General features: G+C 44.9%; 1 pseudogene; it reads right to left on the reverse strand.

Moving 5' to 3' along the window:
- Nucleotides 1–1,058: 1,058 nt before the first annotated feature.
- LOC144673144 (uncharacterized) lies at nt 1,059–12,781 on the reverse strand (annotated as a pseudogene).
- Between the last annotated feature and the right edge of the window lie 6,613 nt (nt 12,782–19,394).

The following is a 19,394-nucleotide window of genomic DNA, read 5'->3' on the forward strand; positions in this document are numbered from 1 at the left end:
ATCACACAGCTGACTCATGTCGAGTGTCTTAGATTCTCCACAACACCCGTCTGTCGGTTCATTCACTGAAACCACGGACTCTCCTCGTTCTAACGGTGACATTCCCTGTCTGCCCGGTTATTTCTTGAAGTCAGTCAGCCTTTGAATTGTTTGTACATTGTTTCATCATGTCCCACCCAGCTGGCCACCAGTGTAGAGGCATTGGAGGAGGACGGTTTGGACAATGTTGTTAGAGGCTGCAGACAGGCCGAGAAGGACAATGAGGGAGTTTTCCTCAGTCACATTCACATCGGGTGTCATTGGTGACTTTGGGAAGAGCTATTTCGATACCGTGACAGGGACAGAGATCTTATTGGAGAGATTTAAACATGGAGTTCTGGGAAATGTGGACATGGATTTGGGAGGTGATCAGGACTTTGAAGAGCGAAAGGAGGTTGGAGCTGGAGCGGGAGTTTAATAGGATAGTGGGGTCAAGTGTTGGTTTTATTGAGGACAGGTGATGATGGCAGATTTGAAGGAGAGATGGGCAATACCAGGAGAGAGAGAACCGTTAATATCAGTGAACATGGGGAAATTGGGTGATCAGCAGTTTAGCGGGAATAGGGTCGATGGAACAGGAGGTGGGTCTCATGGACAAAGTGAGCTCTGAGAGGGCAAGAAGGGGAGATGGGAGAGAAACTGGAGAAAGATGTGGGTTCAGAGCTCGGACGTGGGGGATCTTTAGAGAAAGTTTGTCCCGATGGGCTAGTGGAAGGGAAGAAAGCAGCAGAGGCAGCTGATCGGATTGTCTCAATCTTAGTGACAAAGAAGCTCCATGAGCTCCTCACACTTGTTGCTGGAGGTGAGGATGGAGGAGACAGGGGAGAGGGAGAGCCCTTCAAAAGGAACTAATGTCTTAGGGATAGTAAAAAGATTCAACATCATCTATTTAATAGAAAGCTTAATGATTTTATTTTTATCCAGGACATTAACACCTATAACTGGGCTGGAGTTTGCTAACATCAGCAGAAACAGACCCCAGTGAAACATGGTTCAGTTGCAAAACTCAATCACTGTAGTTACTCATGAACCTGCTGGTGTCTCAGCAGGTTGGATGACTGAGTGAATCCTTTCCCAGACTCAAAGCAGGTGAAAGGTCTCTCCCCAGTGTGAACTCACTGGTGTGAAATCAGATTAGCTGATCGCCTGAACCCAGTCCCACAGTGAGAGCACCTGAACGGTCTCTCGTCAGAGTGAACACGTTGATGGGACATCAGGTCCCCGGAACTTTTATAGCACTTCCCGCAGTTTGGACATTGAAAAGGTCTCTCCTCACTGTGAACTCGCTGGTGCGTCAACAGATGGGATGAATCAGTGAATCTCTTCCCACATTCTGAACAGGTGAAATGCCTCTCTCCAGTGTGACCATGCTGGTGTCTCAGCAGGTTGGATGACTGAGTGTGTCCCTTCCCACACTTGGAACAGATAAATGGCTTCTCCCCAGTGTGAATTCGTTGGTGCACAGTCAGATGAGATGATCGCCTGAACCCAGTCCCACAGTAAGAGCAGCTGAACAGTCTCTCGTCAGTGTGAACACGTTGATGGGACATCAGTTCCCAGGAACTTTTGTAGCACTTCCCACAGTCCAAGCATTTAAAAGGTCTCTCATCAGTGTGAACTCGCTGGTGTTTCAGTAGGTAGGATGAACGAGTGAATCCCTTCCCACACTCGGAGCAGATGAACGGTCTCTCTGCTGTTTGACTGCACCGATGTCTTTCCATGTAATTGAATCCCTTCCCACAGTCCCCACATTTCCACGGTTTCTCCCTGTTGGGACTGCATTTATGTCCTGCCAGATTAGATGATTGGCTGAAGCCTTGTCCACACACACAACACGTGTACAGTTGCTCCCCACTGTGGACGGTGCTTTTTCCTTCCATGTTCAAAATCCGATGATATTCAGACTACGATAAACTGTGCAACTCCATCAGATCCTGATGTGATGTTTGGTTTCAGTTTCCTGACTGCAAATCCTCTCCTTCTAATATCCTGTGGAATTGATTTAAAACAGAAAGAGGGAGTGAGAGAGAACCCACAAAAACACAAAGGCAGGTTGTGAAACTGAGCTGAATGAATCTGGGAAATTGTGGGGCCGGCACGAGGAAAAAGTAACCACGAAAGATGCTGGATTGTCACAAAAACTCAACTGGTTCACTAAGGTCCACCAGAGAAAGGACCTTCTACACAGTCTGTGCCCATAAATTTCAAACTTGTGCCTGAACACTAAGGTCTAGGTCATAGGAGCAGGAGTCCTAACACTGACTCCTGGGGAAATCCACTTTCAACCTTCCTCCATTCTGAAAAATCATTACTCTCTGTTTCCTGTCACTCAGTCAATTTTGTACCCATGTTGCTGCTGCCCATTTTGTTCTATGAGCTATAACTTTGCTCACAAGTCTGTTATGTGGCACTTTACCTAATGCCATTTGGAAGACCATGTACACCACATTAACAGCATTACCCTCATCAACCACACTGTTAACTCTTGAAAAACCTTAAGCAAGTTAGTTTAACATGATTTTCCCTTAATAAACTTGTGCTGGGTTTCCTGAATTAGTCCACATTTGCTTAAGTGACTATTAATTTTGTCCAGAAATATCACTCCCAAGGCTAAACTGACTGGTCTGGTAGTTGCTGGGCTGATCATTACACCCTTTTTGAACAAAGGTGTATGATTTGCAATTCTCCTGTCCTCTGTCACCACTCATGGGTCTGAAGAAGATTGGAATAATATGGTCAGTGCCTCCACAATTTCCACTCTGAATTCCCTCAGTGTCCTTGGATACATCTCATCCAATCCTGGTGCCTTGTCAACTTTATCAGACAGCCTATATAATACCTTCTCCTTATCAATATTAAACACCACAAGTGTTTGAACTACCTCCTCTTTAACCATGACCTGTGCAGCATCATCTTCTTTGGTAGAGACAGATGCCAAATATTCAATTATACTTCATCCATGCCCCCTGTGCCAATGGGTAAATCACCTTTTTTTTAACTCCCTAATCAGCCCCTGTCTCCTTTTACCGCCCTGTTACTAGGTATAAGCCAGAGAAAGCGTTTTGATTTCCTTCCATGTTAACTGCCAGTTTCTTCTCATACTCTCTCTTTGCTTCTCTTACTTTCTTTTTCCAATTTCTCTCTGAATCTTCTTTCTTTATCCTGTCTCTCGGTTGTATTAGCCACCTGATATCTCTGTTAGCAGACTTATTCATCTTCATCTTAATCTCTTCTCTTATTTAGTGAGCTGTGGATATGTTAGCCACACCTTCCTCATTTGTAAGAATATGTCATTACTATGTCTGATCTATTTCCTCTTTAAGGCAGCCCATTCCTCAATTACAGTTTCTCCTGCCAACCTTTGATTCCACTTTACTGGGTCAGATCCATTCCCACCCTATTGAAGTTGGCTTTGCCCAGTTAATTATTCTTTCTCCTACAAGTAACCTTTGCCCACAGACAGACAGGCCAACTGTTTACCTTCCAGATTTAAAGGCCGATGATATTCAGATCCTCACGAATCGAGTGACTCTGCCAGATCTGAATTGATATTTGATTTGAGTTTCCCATCTGTCAACCCTTAACTTCTTAGATCCAGTATCAGAAATTTACAGAAACACTAACCGTCAGTACAAGATAGAAATTAAGAGACAAACATTTCTCCTGGTTTGAGTTTGCTGTGTGTAAATCCTCCCCTTCTAACCCCCTGTAAAAGGAGTTTCCAAAATCCATCCCTGTCAGTCCAGGATAGAAATTTACAACATCCTCTCCTCCTGCTACCTGCACCAGGATGGCCGCGCATGCGCCCTGCTGCACATTGCCCCTGTGAAGATGGCGGTTGTTAACTCGGGCCTGTCTCCGAGAGGAGACGCGGGTCAGAGTTGTCGCCTCTCCGTTCGGTGTACCCGCAGGACCGGTAGCTTCTTATTCAAGATTTCAGACCTTCGCAGGGTCTTCATGAAGCCTCCCCGCCCACTCCGCCGCCTCCATCCCTCCCCCACTCACCGGCTCCTTTTACTCGCCTGTGTTCGCCATTTTTCCGCGTCTTCCAACAGCTCCAGGTACAGATGGTACTGCGCATGCTCCAGTCAGAGATCGCAATGCGCATGTACCAGTCACTGCCAGCTACTGCGCCTGCGCGAGGACCGCCTGTCGTCAGGATAGAGCACATTCTGCCCCCCACTGAATGCTGGGTAAACGTACCGCCATTGAAAGGCCTTTTCTGATAAGATAATTATGTTTTATGATCCGATGATGATTGGCGCCATAGGGCCAATATATAAAATTATTAATATTGATATGGCAACCATAGTGCACGGCCCCTCCACCATAGTTCTGTCCTGGGTGTAATTAACAACAGATCAAACCCTGACAGTTAGATCTGAACTCACTGGAGTCTCAGCAGCGGCGCAGACAAGTGATTTTTCTTCCCATATTCTGACTACTGAAACTCTGTTTTGTCAGTTGGCATGTAGCAATTGTGGATCTAATCCTTTGACCTTCTCAAATTGGAGTGTTAGCAGGTGGGCAGTGAGCAAAGGGTTGCACACATGAAGTATCTGAATGGTCTCCCACAGGTATGACTGTGCTGCTGTGTCAGAAAATGGAATAACGAGGTGAATCCATTTCCACATTCAGCTGGTGTGATTTCATGGTGTGATTTTGCAACATGAGTTTCAGCTCACACTGGGATCTCAAACCCTTCTAAGAATGTGCTCTACATTCTCAACCACAGTTAGAGAAAGGTGGTGCTGTAAATCTGAAATAAAAAAACAAAATATTGGAATTTTCAGCAGATCTGGCAGTGTCTGTGGATAGTGAAAGATGTATTTAAATTTCAGGGCTGTGACTTTCCATCAGAACTGCACTGCATCAGTGAGCAGACTTGAAAACTTAACTCTATTTCTCAATTCACAGATTCTCCTGCATGTGCAGAGTATTTCCATGATTTTCTGCTTTTATCTCTGATTGAAGAAGTTGCATATGAATTGTGCATTAGATTTATTGATGACTAACGTATATTTATTCTCAACCATCTACGAGTGGAAAACTCTTCCACTTGTCTACCCTGTCAAACTCATTCATTATCTTAAAGGCCTTAGTCAAGTCATCCCTCACTTTCTTTTCCAGAGGAAAACTTTTCAATCTGTTAAATCTTTGTGAATTTGACATATTTTCCAATTCTGGCATCATTCCAGTAAATCATTTTTGCACCATACCCAGTGCTTCACTCCGTCCTATAATATGGAGGCAGAGCTAATCTGAGCATCAAAGTCACATTGTCCCAAATTCCTGTATGTTGTAAGGATCATTCTGGCAGTGGGAGAGGGAATGTGGTTTCGAGCTGTTATTCACCATCCCCTGTTTCAGCCATTCTCCCACGAGCTGAAAATAAGATTAGTTGAAATGAGCCAGTCTGTGACATGATCCATCAATTACAAAGTTGTCTCTCAGCCTTACAGTGAAGCAGAGGGTATTTTTCATTCTAAATTTGCTAATTATACCATTAAGAATACCTGTCAGAGAATGACTAGATTTCAGCATGGGGCCAGTGTAAATCTCATTTAACATGATTACCAAGCAGTGAAGAGGTGAATTTGTAATTCACATGCACCTTGTTTGTGCATTTCCCAGATTAATAGTTGCACTGAGTCTGTTGTTCTCCATCTTGATTTGTTCAAGATGAAAATCCATAAATATTTGGGCACTAAGGGATATGGTGATAGGATGGGAAAGTGGAGTTGAGCTGGAAGAACATTTAATGGTGGAGCAGGCTCAAGGGGCCTTTTGGTCCAACCCTGCTCCTATTTCTTCTGTTCTTATGAACATCAGTGTGTATCATTTCCATTCAAGCACAGCAGATGCAGCAGCACCCGTCCACCTCCTCCCTTCCCACATTCCAGGGCCCAAAACACTTTCCAAGGGGCACAGTGATTTACTTGTACTTCTTGCTATTCAGTATTGTCTATTCACTGACCACAGTGCGGTGTTCTCTACATTGAGGAGATTAAATCCCAATTGGGTAACTGCTTTGTGGAACATCGCCTTTCAGTCTCCAAGTGTGACCCTGAGGTCCTGGTCATTTACCAGTTTATTCTCCACCCACTCCCACTCTGACCTCGGCCTCCTGCACTGTTCCAATGAAGCTCAATGGAAGATCGAGGAACAGCAGCCCATCTTTCATTGGGCACTTTACATCCTTCTGGACTCAACATTCATTTTGACAATTTCAGATCATAACCACTGCTCCCATTTTTTCTGACAGTAGGTGCTGGTAATGGTTCTTCTTTTACCATTTATCCCTCCTCTGGGCCTGTGTTGTTTCTCCACTTGTCCCATTAGTTTATTTCCTTGTCTCATTATCACCCAATGCTGCCTTGCACCATCAACCCCTTCATCATTTAATCACGAGTTCAGGCTCGGACAAGGGGGATCTTTAGAGATAGTTTGTCCCGGTGGGCTAGTGGAAGGGAGGGAAGCAGCAGAGGCAGCTGATCAGATTGTCTCAATCTTAGTGACAAAGAAGCTCCATGAGCTCCTCACACTTGTTGCTGGAGGTGGGGATGGAGGAGACAGGGGAGAGGGAGAGCCCTTCAAAAGGAACTAACTTGTGCTAGAAATAGCAAAACGACTCAACTGTTCATCGCAAAGCTGGTTTATTCCAATTTTATACAGAATCTGTAACTGGGCTGGAGTTTATTAACATCAAAAAGGAACTAACTTGTTAAAAATAGTAAAAAGGTTCAACACATTGTGTTTTACACAATGCTGATTTATTTGACTTTTATCTAAGTGGGCTGGAGTTTATTAATGTCTACAGAAACACACTATTAATGAACATAATTCAGTCCTGAATGTTATTAAGAGCAAAATCCCATCACGACAGCTACTTGTGAACTTGCTGGTGTCTCAGCAGGTCGGATGACTGAATGAATCCCTTCCCACATTCGGAGCAGGTAAATGGCCTCTCTCCAGTGTGAACTCTCTGGTGCAACAGCAGGTTGGATGACTGACTGAATCCCTTCCCACATTTGGAGCAGGTAAATGGCCTCTCTCCAGTGTGAACTCTGTGGTGTCTCAGCAGGTGGGATGACTGAATGAATCCCTTCCCACATTCGGAGCAGGTAAATGGCCTCTCTCCAGTGTGAACTCTCTGGTGCAGCAGCAGGCTGGATGACTGAATGAATCCCTTCCCACACCTGGAACAGGTGAACGGTCTCTCTCCAGTGTGGACTCGCTGGTGTGCGATGAGTTGAGATGATCGTCTGAACCCAGTCCCACAGTGAGAGCACCTGAACGGTCTCTCATCAGTGTGAACACGTTGATGGGACTTTAGTTCCACAGAACTTTTGAAGCACGTCTCACACTGTGGGCATCTAAAAGGTCTCTCATCTGTGTTAACTCGCTGGTGTCCCATGAGGTTGGCTAATTGAGTGAATCCCTTCCCACGTTCAGAGCAAGTGAATGGTCTTTCCCCAGTGTGAGTGCACCAATGAGTTCCCAGTTCCAATGGGGATTTGAATCTCTTCCCACAGTCCCCACATTTCCACGGTTTCTCTCCATTGTGACAGCATTTATGTTCCATCAGGTCAGATGATCGGCTGAAGCCTCGTCCACACACAGAACACGTGTACGGTTTCTCCCCACTGTGAACGGTGCTTTTTCCTTCCATGTTCAAAATCTGAAGATACTCAGTTTAAGATAAATTAGGCGACTCCATCAGATCCTGATGTGATGTTTGGTTTCAGTTTCCCAACTGCAAATCCTCCCCCTCTAATACCCTGTGGAATTGATTTAAAACAGGAAAAAGGGAGTGAGAGAGAACTCACAAAAACACAAAGGCAGGTTGTGAAATTGAGCTGAATGAATCTGGGAATTTGTGGGGCCGGCACGAGGAAAAAGTGACCATGAAAACTGCTGGATTGTCATAAAAACCCAACTGGTTCACTAATGTCTATCAGGGAAGGGAACCTGCCACCCGGTCTGGGCCTACACAAGACTCTGGCCTCCATAAGAACATACAAAATAGGAACAAGAGAAGTCCTAACATCCTGTCGAGCCTGCTCCACCATTCAATACGATCGTGGCTGATCTTGGGCTTCAACACCACTTTCACACCCAATCCCCATATCCCTCGACTCCCTGAGAGACCAAAAATCTCCCCATCTCAGCCAGAAATATATTCAATGATGGAGCATCCACAACCCACTGGGCTGGAAAATTCAATGTGACAGAGAGAGAAAGAGAGAGGAGTGGGAGAGACAGAGAGAGAAGGTTACTAAACAAAGCACAGGCTGTCAGTAAACAGAATTCAAGTGCATGGGATTGGGGTAATATCCTGTTTTAGATTGAGAATTGGTGAACAGACAGAAAACAGAGGGTCGGAATAAATGTCTCATTCTCAGGATGACAGGCAGTTATTTGTGTGATACTGCAAGGATCGGTGCTTGGCCCACAGCCATTCACAAACTATACAAATGATTTGAAGGCACTCATTTAACGAAAACCTAAATTTTCACATTCTCATCCTTGTTTTCCTCCATGGTTGTGATCATTCCTATCTCTGTAACCTCCTCCAGCCTCACAATCACCCCGAGATATCTGCTCTTCTCGAATTCGAGAATTACTGATTTTAATAATTCCATCACTGGTTGCCATTCTGTCAGTTTCCAAGACTCTAGAATTCCCTCCCTAAACCACTCCGCCTCTCTACCTCATTTGCATCCTTTAAGATATTCCTTCAGACCGACCTCTTTGACCAAATTATTGGCCACTTGCCCGAGTATCTCACTGGTTTCTAACATTTCTGTGAAATGTCTTGGTAAACTATATAACAATAAATGTGTGATGTAAACACAAATTGTTGTTGTTGATTTGGAGATATATCAATGTCCCTTCCTCATTGCTGTGTGAATAACCTGTAGCTCCTTACCTAACAGCATTGTGCGAGCACCTTCGCCACACAGACTTAATTAGTAATGGGTTGAAAGGTTATGGGGAGAGGGAGGGAAATTGGAGTTGAGGCCAAAATGAGATCAGCCATGATCGTAATGAATGGCGGGGCAGGCTCGAGGGGCTGAATTGCCCACTCCTGCTCCTAGTTCTTTTGTTCTTATGTTCAAGGATCTATGGACACGCACACCAAGGGTCTGTACTTCCTCGGGTCCTACCATTCATCATGTACTCCCTTGCCCAGTTAGTCCTCCCAAAATGCATCACCTCACACTTTTTGGGATTAAATTCCATTTTCCACTGTGCTGCCCATCTGACCAGCCTGTCTATATCGTCCTGTTGTCTAAGGGTTTCCTCCTCGCTATTTACCACACTAGTGATTTTTTTGTGTTACCTGTGAACTTACTGATCATACCTCCTACATTCATGTCTACATCATTAATGTCCACTAAAAAAGGGACCCAACACCAAACCCTGCAGTACGCCACTGGACACAGGCTTCCAGTCACAAAAACAACCTTTGACCATCACCCTCTGCCTCCTGACACTGAGCTAATTCTGGATCCAATTTGCCAAATTGCCCTGGATCACATGGGCTCTTACCTTCTGGACCTGTCTCCCATGCCAGACCTTGTCAAAAGCCTTAGAGAATTCCATGTGGACTACATCAATTGAACTACCCTCATCTACAAACGTCGTCACCTCCTCCAAAAATTCAATCAAATTTGTTAGACATGATCTCTCACTGACAAAGCCATGCTGACTATCCTTGATTAATTCTTGCCTCTCCAGGTGGGGATTAATTCTGTCCCTCAATGTTACCAAAAGTTTTCCCTCCACTGATGTTTGACTCTCTGGCCTATAGTTCCCTGGTTTATCCTTACCATTCTTCTTTAATGGTACCACATTAGCTGTGCTCCAGTCCTCTGGCACACCTCCTGTGGCCAGAGAGGATTTGAAAATTAATGTCAGGGCCCCTGAAAGCTCCTCCCTTGCCTCCCACAGCACCTGGGATACATCTCATCTGGGCCTGGGGATTAATACACTTTTAAGGCCCAATAAAACCGCTAATACCTCCTCCCTCTCAATACTCATTTGTTCAAGTGTATCACAGTCCCCCTCCCTGATTTCTATACCTACATCGTCCTTCTGTGTAGTTAATACAGATGCAAAGTACTCATTTAAAACCTCACCTACATCTTCCAGCTCCTCACACAGATTGCCATTTTGGTCCCTGATGGGCCCTAATCTTTCCCTGGTTATCCTCTTGCCCTGAATATACTTATAAAATGCCTTTGGATTTTAATTTATTTCCCCCAGCTGTGTTTTTCATGCCCCCTCCTCGCCTTCCTAATTTCTTTTTTAAGTAACCCCCTGCACTTTCTCTACCCCTCAAGGGCTCCTGCTGTTTTGAGCCCTCGGTATGTACCATAAGCTTCCCTTCCCGCCCCCACCACCCCCCCCCCACCCACCCACCCCATCTAATCCTGTCAATTCCTCAACATTCCGGTTTCTCTGGACTTGTTGGTCCTTTGTGGGAAAACGTTGGCCCTGCACTCTCACTATTTCCTTTTTGAATGACTCCCACTGCTCCGATGTTGATTTTCCTACAAGTAGCTGCTCCCAGTCCACTTTGGCCAGGTCCTGTCTTCTCATATTGAAATTGGCCTTCCCCCAATTCAAAACCCTTAGTTTTGATCCATCTTCGTCCTTTTCCATAACTACTTAAATCTTACCGAGTTATGGTCATTATCACTGAACTGCTCCCCCACTGACACTTCTACAACTTGCCCAGCTTTGTTCTCTAAAAGGTCAAGCACCTCTCTTGTAGGACTTTCTATGTGCTGGCTTCAAAATCTCTCCTGGATACATTTGAAGAATTCAGCCCCCTCAAAGTCTTTCATACTTTGTCTATCCCAGTTAATATTGGGGAAGTTGAAATCCCCGACTATTATTACCCTATTATTTTAACACTTCTGAGATTTGCCTACGTATCTGCCCTTCTATCTCTCCCTGACTGTTTAGGGGTCTATAGTATGCTCCCAACAATGTGATTGTGCCCTTTTTGTTTTTTAGTTCTACCTATGCAGCCTGATTTAAGGAACCTTCTAAGATACCATCCCTCCTTACTGCAGTAATTGACTCCTTGATCAATATTGTGACACCACCATCTCTTTTTCAACCTCTGTCCCCTTCCTGTCTCACCTGAAGGTTCTATACCTCAGAATATTGAGCTGCCAGTCCTGCCCCTCCCTCAGCCATGTCACCGTGATAGCAATGATATCATATCCCCATGTGTTAATCAGCATCTGCAACTCATCTGCCTTACTCACAACACTCCTTACATTAAAATAAATGTCATCCAGCCTTGCCATGTTGCCTTGTGCCTTAACTTGACTATGTACACTCTGCCTTCCAGACTGACTTGTTTTTTCTTATATACTTGTATGTACATCACCCCCTACTATACCTCCACTCAGTATCCCACCCCCATGCCAAATTAGTTTAAGAGCCCACCGACAGCACTAGCAAATCTCCCCGCAAGGTTCCCCACACCTTTTAAAGGACTTCTCACACTTAAATTAAAAGGTCTCTTGTCAGTGTGAATGTGCTGGTGGCCCAGCAGGTAGGATGATGTCCTGAACCTTTACCACACTGTGAACAACTGAACAGCCCCTCGCCAGTGTTAATTCAATGTGTTTCAGCAGGTCAGTCCATGGAGACAAACATTTCTCTGGGTTGGAGTTTGCTGTGTGTAAATCCTCCCCTTCTAACCCCCTGTAAAAGGAGTTTCCAAACTCGGTGTAAACTGGGCTCCGGGAGTTTCTGATCCGGGTTTGGAGTCCTACACCGGGTGTTTGTGAACCCTCCCAGTCCACCCTCCGGCTCCATTCCTCTCCTGCACTCGGCCCTTTCTCACCCGCTGGACTTTAAATTCCACCGCAACAAAAACAAAAATACCTGGAAAAACTCAGCAGGTCTGACAGCATCTGCTGAGAGGAACACAATTAACGTCTCGAGTCCATATGACTCTTAAACAGAACTAAGTAAAAATAGAAGAGAGGTGAAATATAAGCTGGTTTAAAGAGGGTGGGACAAGTAGAGCTGGATAGAGGGCCAGTGATAGGTGGAGATAACCAAAAGATGTCACAGACAAAAGGTCAAAGAGGTGTTGAAGGTGGTGATATTATCTAAGGAATGTGCTAATTAAGGGTAGAAAGCAGGACGAGCAAGGTACAGATAGCCCTAGTGGGGGTGGGGTGGGGGGAAGGGATCGAAATAGGCTAAAAGGTAGAGATAAAACAATGGATGGAAATACATTTAAAAATAATGGAAATAGGCGGGAAAAGAAAAATCTATATCAATTATTGGGAAAAATCCACCGCCTTCGTCCCGGTCCCCCGCCCACACTGCGCATGCTCCACTCCCAGCAGGCTCCGCCCCTCTCACTCCAATTGGCTGGAGGACCAGTTGCTCCCGCTCTGTCCTCCAACCACGCCCTTTCTTGCTATTGGTCCGGAGCTGCCGCCAATCATTTGGAGTCGGAACATGCGCAGTCCGTGGAGACAGACGGTAAATGAACTCGAGCGAGCGGATTTAAAATGCGGGGTTTACAAAGACCGAGTGCAGATCCAGAACCGAAAATAAAAGCGTGAACAGAGATAGGGCCGGCGGATGAATTTGGAAGCTTCATAAACTCACGGTACCGGCCCCAATCCCTCAATAAGAAGCCACCATCCCCGGGTTTGCTCGGCGCTGCGGGAGAAAAGCCCGAGTTAACGGCCGCCATCTTTATAGGGGCAATGTGGAGACTGGCGCATGCGCGGCCGCCATCTTGATGGGTCAATGTGCTACAGGGCGCATGCGCAGCCGCCATCCTCACGGGGACAATGAGCAACAACCCGAGGGAGACGTCCATAAAATGTGTGTTCACCAGGAGTTTTAGATCAGCAACAATAGAATTATAAACCCATAGTCACTCAGCAGTACAGAATTTAAGTATTGCTGAAAAAGGGAGACATATTGCTGATATTTCATGTTGCACTCCTCTGGACAGATGCAAAAAAAACAAATTTCTGAGCGAATAACAATTTATGCTGCACAAGGAAAGGGTGTTGACTGGTTGGCCAGTCAGCTCTGATTGGTCAAGGCATTACCATGGAGAATTCACCAAAGAGCTATCATCCTCCATGCTTTTGTTTAATTCAACAAACGGCCCCATCCCTGGACATGCACCTTCTGTCTGCAGTGGACAGTTCCCTGTGTATGAATATATGCAGCTTCTAGCAAGCAAAAGTGAGCCACATTTTGAGCCCGACTTATAATCTTTGAAATTTGATGTTCTTGCGCCTGTCCTGATGAGTACAAGAGAAAAGGTTTCAACAGAATGTCTCTTTTTTTAGCAATACTCAAGTGTTTTCAAGGGGGAAAATGTGGTAGACAGAGGGAGAGGTGTAGGGAGAGAATTTCAGAATTTGGGAACGAGGGAACTTAAGGCAAGGTCATTAATGCTGGAGCGATTAAAATGGAGAATGTACAAGCTATCAGAATTCGAGCAGTGCAGATATCTCAGAGGGTTGTAGGGCTGGAGGAGATTACAGAGATAAGGAAGGGCGAGGCTATGGAGGGATTTGAAAAAAAGGATGAGAATTTTAAAATCAAGTTGTTGCTTGACCGGGATCCAAGACAGGTCAGGAAGCAAATGGGTGACAGAGGAACAGGACTTGCTACGAGTGACGACGTGGACAGCAGACTTTTGGATGGCTTCACATTTACGGAGAGTAGAATGTGGGAGACCAGCCAGGAGTGTGTTGGGATAGTCGTTCAAGTCTGGAGGTAACAACAGCAGTGATGAGGGTTTCAGCAGCAGATGCACTGAGACGGGGTGAGGGCGGGTGATGTTGCAGAGGTGATCTTAGTGACGGCACCGATATGAGGTCAGAACCTGATCTTGAGATCAAATGTAACACCGAGGTTATCAACAGACTGGTTTAATCTCAGACTGTTCCCAGGGAGAAGGATGGAGTTGGTATCTAGGGAATGGAGATTGGAGCAGGGACTGAAAACAGTGTCTTCAGTCTTCTCAGTGTTTAATTGGAGTTAATTAGTTATCAGGAAGAGAAGCAGTAACCAGAATGGACCATGAGACTGATCCCAGGTTTAACTTAGTTACAGAGGGAGAGAAGGAAGGAAGGAAACCCAGGGAGGTTTGGAGAAACCATCTTTACAATCACTCATTAAATCTCCACACAGTAAGTTTTGGACATAAGGTTAATGTCTGCTATTCTGTAAGGTCGGTCAGGGGGTTTCAGATTAATGTTTTGTCACGAGTAATGAGTGAAGTGAATGATGAAACATACTGTTATCTTCAGTTGGACAAATTTGTAACAAAGATACAGGAAGAATTATCCAAAATTCTGTTTGGCTTCAGCACAGGGAGGAGGGAGAGTGTGGGACGGGGATTTGCAGCTTTGGGAGAAGAAGACAGGAAATAATGTTCCATAGAAATGAGAATTGTCTGCTCTGAATTTCTATCCTGTTCTTATAGTGATCACTTTTGTAAACTCCTTTTACAGGGTATCGGAAGGGGAGGATTTACAGAGGGGAACTCAAACCAAACATCACATCAAGATCTGACAGAGTCACTTGATTCATCAGGACCTGAATATTATTGTCTTTGAATGTCGAAGGAGAAATATTTGTCTGTTCTGTCTGTGGGAAAAGATTTCAAACATCAGTGAGTCTGTAAAAGCACCGAGACACATACACCCCTGAATGAGAGTGTTCCAGTGAACTGACAGTGGAAAGAGCTTTAACCAGTTACACAGCCTGAAATAACATCACACCATTCACAGCAGGGGGACATTGTACACGTGTTCTATGTGTGGACAAGGATTCAACTGATCATCAAACCTGGAGAGACACAGGGACATCTGCACCATGGAGAAACCGTGGAAATGTGAGGACTGTGGGAAAGGATTCAATTACCCATCCCAGCTGGAAATCCATCGACGCAGTCACACTGGGGAGAGGCCGTTCATCTGCTCCGAGTGTGGGAAGGGATTCACTCTGTCAGCCAACCTTCTGAAACACCAGCGAATTCACACTGAGGAGAGACCATTCACCTGCTCTGAGTGTGGGAAGGGATTCAGTCAGTCGTCTGAGCTGCTGAGACACCAGCAGCTACACACTGGAGAGAGGCTGTTCACCGGCTCAGAGTGTGGGAAGAGTTTCAATCAGTCATCCCAACTGCTGATACACCAGCAGCTTCACAATGGGGAGAGGCCATTCACCTGCTCTGAGTGTGGGAAGGGTTCCACTCAGCCATCCCACTTGCAAACACACCAGCGGTTTCACAATGGGGAGAAATCATTCACCTGTTCTGAGTGTGGAAAGGAATTCACTCAGTCATTCCACCTGCGAATACACCTGCAGTTTCACACTAGAGAGAGACCATTCACTTGCTCTGAGTGTGGGAAGGGATTCACTCAGCCATCCGGCCTGCTGAGACACCAATGGTTTCATACTGGGGAAAGACCATTCACCTGCTCCGTGTGTGGGAAGGGATTCACTCAGTCATCCCACTTGCGAATACACCAGCGAATTCACACTGGAGAGAGACCATAAGAACATATGGAATAGGAACGGGAGCAGACCATTTGGCCTCTCAAGTTTGCTGTACCATTCAATAAGATCATGGCTGATCTTCTTGTCTTTGAATTTCCACATTCCCATCTAACCTCGATAACTTTTGATTCCCTTGCCGAACAAGAATCTATCTATCTCTGTCCTAAAAATATTCAATGACCCCGCCATCTGAGGCAGAGAGTTCCCATTTGCACATCCCTCTGAGAGAAAAATTTCTCCTTATCTCTGTCCTAAAAGGGCGACCCCCTAATTTTGAAACGGTGCCCCCCTAGTTCTGGACTCACCCACAAAAGGAAACATCCTTTCCACATCCACCTTGTCAAGGCCATTCAGGATCCTGTATACTTCAGTCAAATCACTCCTCCCTCTTCTAAACTCCAGTGGAAAAAAGCCCAGTCTGTCCAACCTTTCCTCATAAGACAGCCCGCTCATTCCAGGTAACAATCTAGTGAACATCCTTTGAACCACCTCCAATACATTTATATCCTTCCTTAAATAAGGAGACCAAAACTGCACACAGTATTCAAGGTGCAGTCCTGTATAACTGAAGCATAACATCCTTACTTTTATGTTCAACCCCTCTCGTAACAAAGGATAGCATTCCATTAGCCTTATTAATTACTTGCTGTACCTGCATACAAACTTTTTGTGACTCATTTACTCGAACACCTAGGTCCCCCTGCACCTCAAAATTATGCAGCCATTCTCCATTTAATCAGTACTCTGCTTTTTTGTTCTTCCTGCCAAAGTGACTAACTTCACATTTTCCCACATTTCACTCCATTTGCCAGATCTTTGGCCACTCATTCAACCTATCTACATCCATCTGCAACCTCCTCGTGTCCTCTTCACAACTTACTTTTCTACCTACCTTTGTGCCATCTGCCAATTTCGCTACCACGTCTTCACTCCCCTCAAATAAGTCATTGATGTAAATCATAAAAAGTTGAGGCCCCAGCACAGATCCCTGTGGGACTCCATTCATCACATCCTGCCAATCAGAAAAAGACCCATTTACACATACTCCCTGCTTTCAGCCATCCAGCCAATCTCCTATCCAGGCTAATAAGTTACCCCCTACACCATGCGCTTTTATTTTCCATAATAATCTTTGATGTGGCACCTTATCAAACGTCTTCTGGAAATCCAAGTCCAGTACATCTATAGGCTCTCCTTTATCCATTGCGCATGTTACTCCTTCAAAAAAACTCCAATCAGTTGATTAAACATGATTTTCCTTTCACAAAACCATGCTGACTCTTCCCGATTGCCTTGAGCTCTTCTAAGTGCCCAGCTATAACCTCCTTAATGATTGATTCTGATAACTTCCCCCCGACAGACGTCAAGCTAACTGGCCTATAGTTTCCTGTTTTCTGCCTCCCTCCCTTCTTGAATAGAGGGGTTATATTTGCTACTTTCCAATCTGATGGAACCTTTCCAGAATCTAGCGAATTTTGGAAAATTAACACCAGCGCACCAACTACCGCATTAGCCGCCTCTTTTAAGACCCTAGGATGTAGTTCATTGGGTCCCAGAGATTTGACATCAGCAGCTCCTTCAATTTGCTCAATACCATTTCCCCAGTGATTTCAATTTCAACAAGTTCCTTTCTCCTGTCACCTTCTGATTTGCAGCTATTACTGGAATGTTTTTTGTATCCTTTATATTGAACCCAGAAGCAAAATATTATTCATTTCTTCCACCATTTCCTTATCTACTATTAACTCCCCACTGTCACCCTCTAGAGGACCAACATTCACTTTGCTCACTCTTTTCCTTTTTAAGCACCTGTAGAAACACTTGCTATCCATATTTACATTTCTAGCAAACTTCCTCTCACACTCTAATTTCTTTCTCCTGATTAACCTTTTATGCATTTTCGACTGTTCTTTATATTCTGTCCAATCATCTGTCCTGCTGCTCATCTTTGTGGAGTCGTATGCTTTTTCCTTAAGCTTGATGCTTTTCTTAACTTCTTTAGTTAACCACAGATGGTGGGTCCTCCCCTTATAATTTTTCTTTATGGTCGGGATGTACTCATTCTGAATACTTTGAAATATCCCCTTAAATGTCTGCCACTGCTTCTCTAGTCATCTCTCCTCTAGCCTAGTTTCTCAGTTCACTTCGGCTAGCTCAGCTTTCATCCCCACATAGTTGCCCTTATTTAAGTTTAAGATACTAGTCTTTGACCCACTCTTCTCCCTTTCAAACTGGATGTAAAATTGAACCATATTGTGCTCGCTGCTACCTAGTAGTGCCCTTACTCTGAGGTCATTAATTAATCCTGTTACATTACACAATACCAAGTCAAATATAACCTGCTCTCTGATTGGCTCCTGAACATGCTGCTTCAAGAAACTATCTCAAAAGCATTCTAAGAACTCCTCATCCAGGCTATTACTGCCAATCTGATTTTTCCAGTTAATGTGTAGATTAAAATCACCCATGATTATTGCCGTCCCTTTATCACAAGCACATAATATTTTCTCTTGAGTACTTTGCCCTCCACTATGGCTGCTGTTAGGGGCCTGTCAACCACTCCCACTAATGACTATTTTTCCCCTACTAATCCTCATCCTGATCTCCTGATCCAAGGTCATCTCTAACTATTGCACCAATGCCCTCTTTGATTAACAATGCAACCCCTCCACCTTTACCGAGCTTCCTATTCTCCTTGAATGTCATGCACCCCTCAATATTAAGGACCCAATCTTAGTTGTCCTGCAGCCACGTCTCCATAATTACTATCAGATCATATGTGGGTCATCAATTCATTTACTTTGTTTTGAATGCTATGTGCATTCAGATAGAGAGCCTTCAGTCTTGTCTTATTGTTACCGTTGTAACATCTAGTCTTGACTGTTGATTTATTCTTAGGTTTTTTCTCTCAGTCCTTTCCTGCCTTTCTCTGACCTCATTTCTCATATTACTATTTTGCTCTCCTGTCTTGACTCTACACCTTGAATTGCTACCTCTACCCAAGCTTGATCCCTCACCGCTCTTGTTTAGTTTAAAGCCTTCTCTACTTCCCTAGCTATGCGATTTGCGAGGACACCCATCCCAGCACGGTTCAGGTGTAAACCGTCCCAACGGTACAGCCCCCACTGTCCCCAGCACTGATACCAGTGCCCCACAAACCGGAACCAAGTTCTCCCACCCCAGTCTTTGAGCCACGCATTGGTCTCGCTAATCTTATTTGCCCGATGCCAGTTTTGACTTGGCTCAGGTAATAATCCAGAGATTATTACCTTTGAGTTTCTGCTACATAATTTGGTACCTAGCTCCTTATACTGACTTTACAGAACCTGTTTCCTAGTTCTACCTATGTCATTGGTACGTACATGGACTATGACAACTGGATTCTCCCCCTCCCATTGCAAGTCCCTCTCCAGCACTGAGCAGATGTCCCGAACCCTGGCACTGGGCAGGCAACACAGCCGTCTGGACTCTCACTTTTTGCTGCAGAAAACAGTGTCAATGCCCTCACTATACTATCCCTTACTACCACTACATTCCTTTTTGCTCCCCCTGCGTGAATTGCTTCCTGTACCACAGTGTCATGGCCAGTCAGCTCATCCACCTTGCACATTTCACTTTCATCCACACAGGTTGTGAGCACCTCAAACCTGTTTGACACTTGCAAAGTCTGAGACCCCTCCACTACTGCCTGCTCAGTCCCATTACCTGCCTCACTGACAGTCACACCGTCCTGTCCCTCACTGCTGATCAAACAGATGACCCCCTTCTCAGAGGTG

The sequence above is a fragment of the Cetorhinus maximus genome, unplaced genomic scaffold, assembly GCF_964194155.1.
Source record: "Cetorhinus maximus unplaced genomic scaffold, sCetMax3.hap1.1 HAP1_SCAFFOLD_305, whole genome shotgun sequence".
In the NCBI taxonomy this organism is placed as follows: Eukaryota; Metazoa; Chordata; class Chondrichthyes; order Lamniformes; family Cetorhinidae; genus Cetorhinus; species Cetorhinus maximus.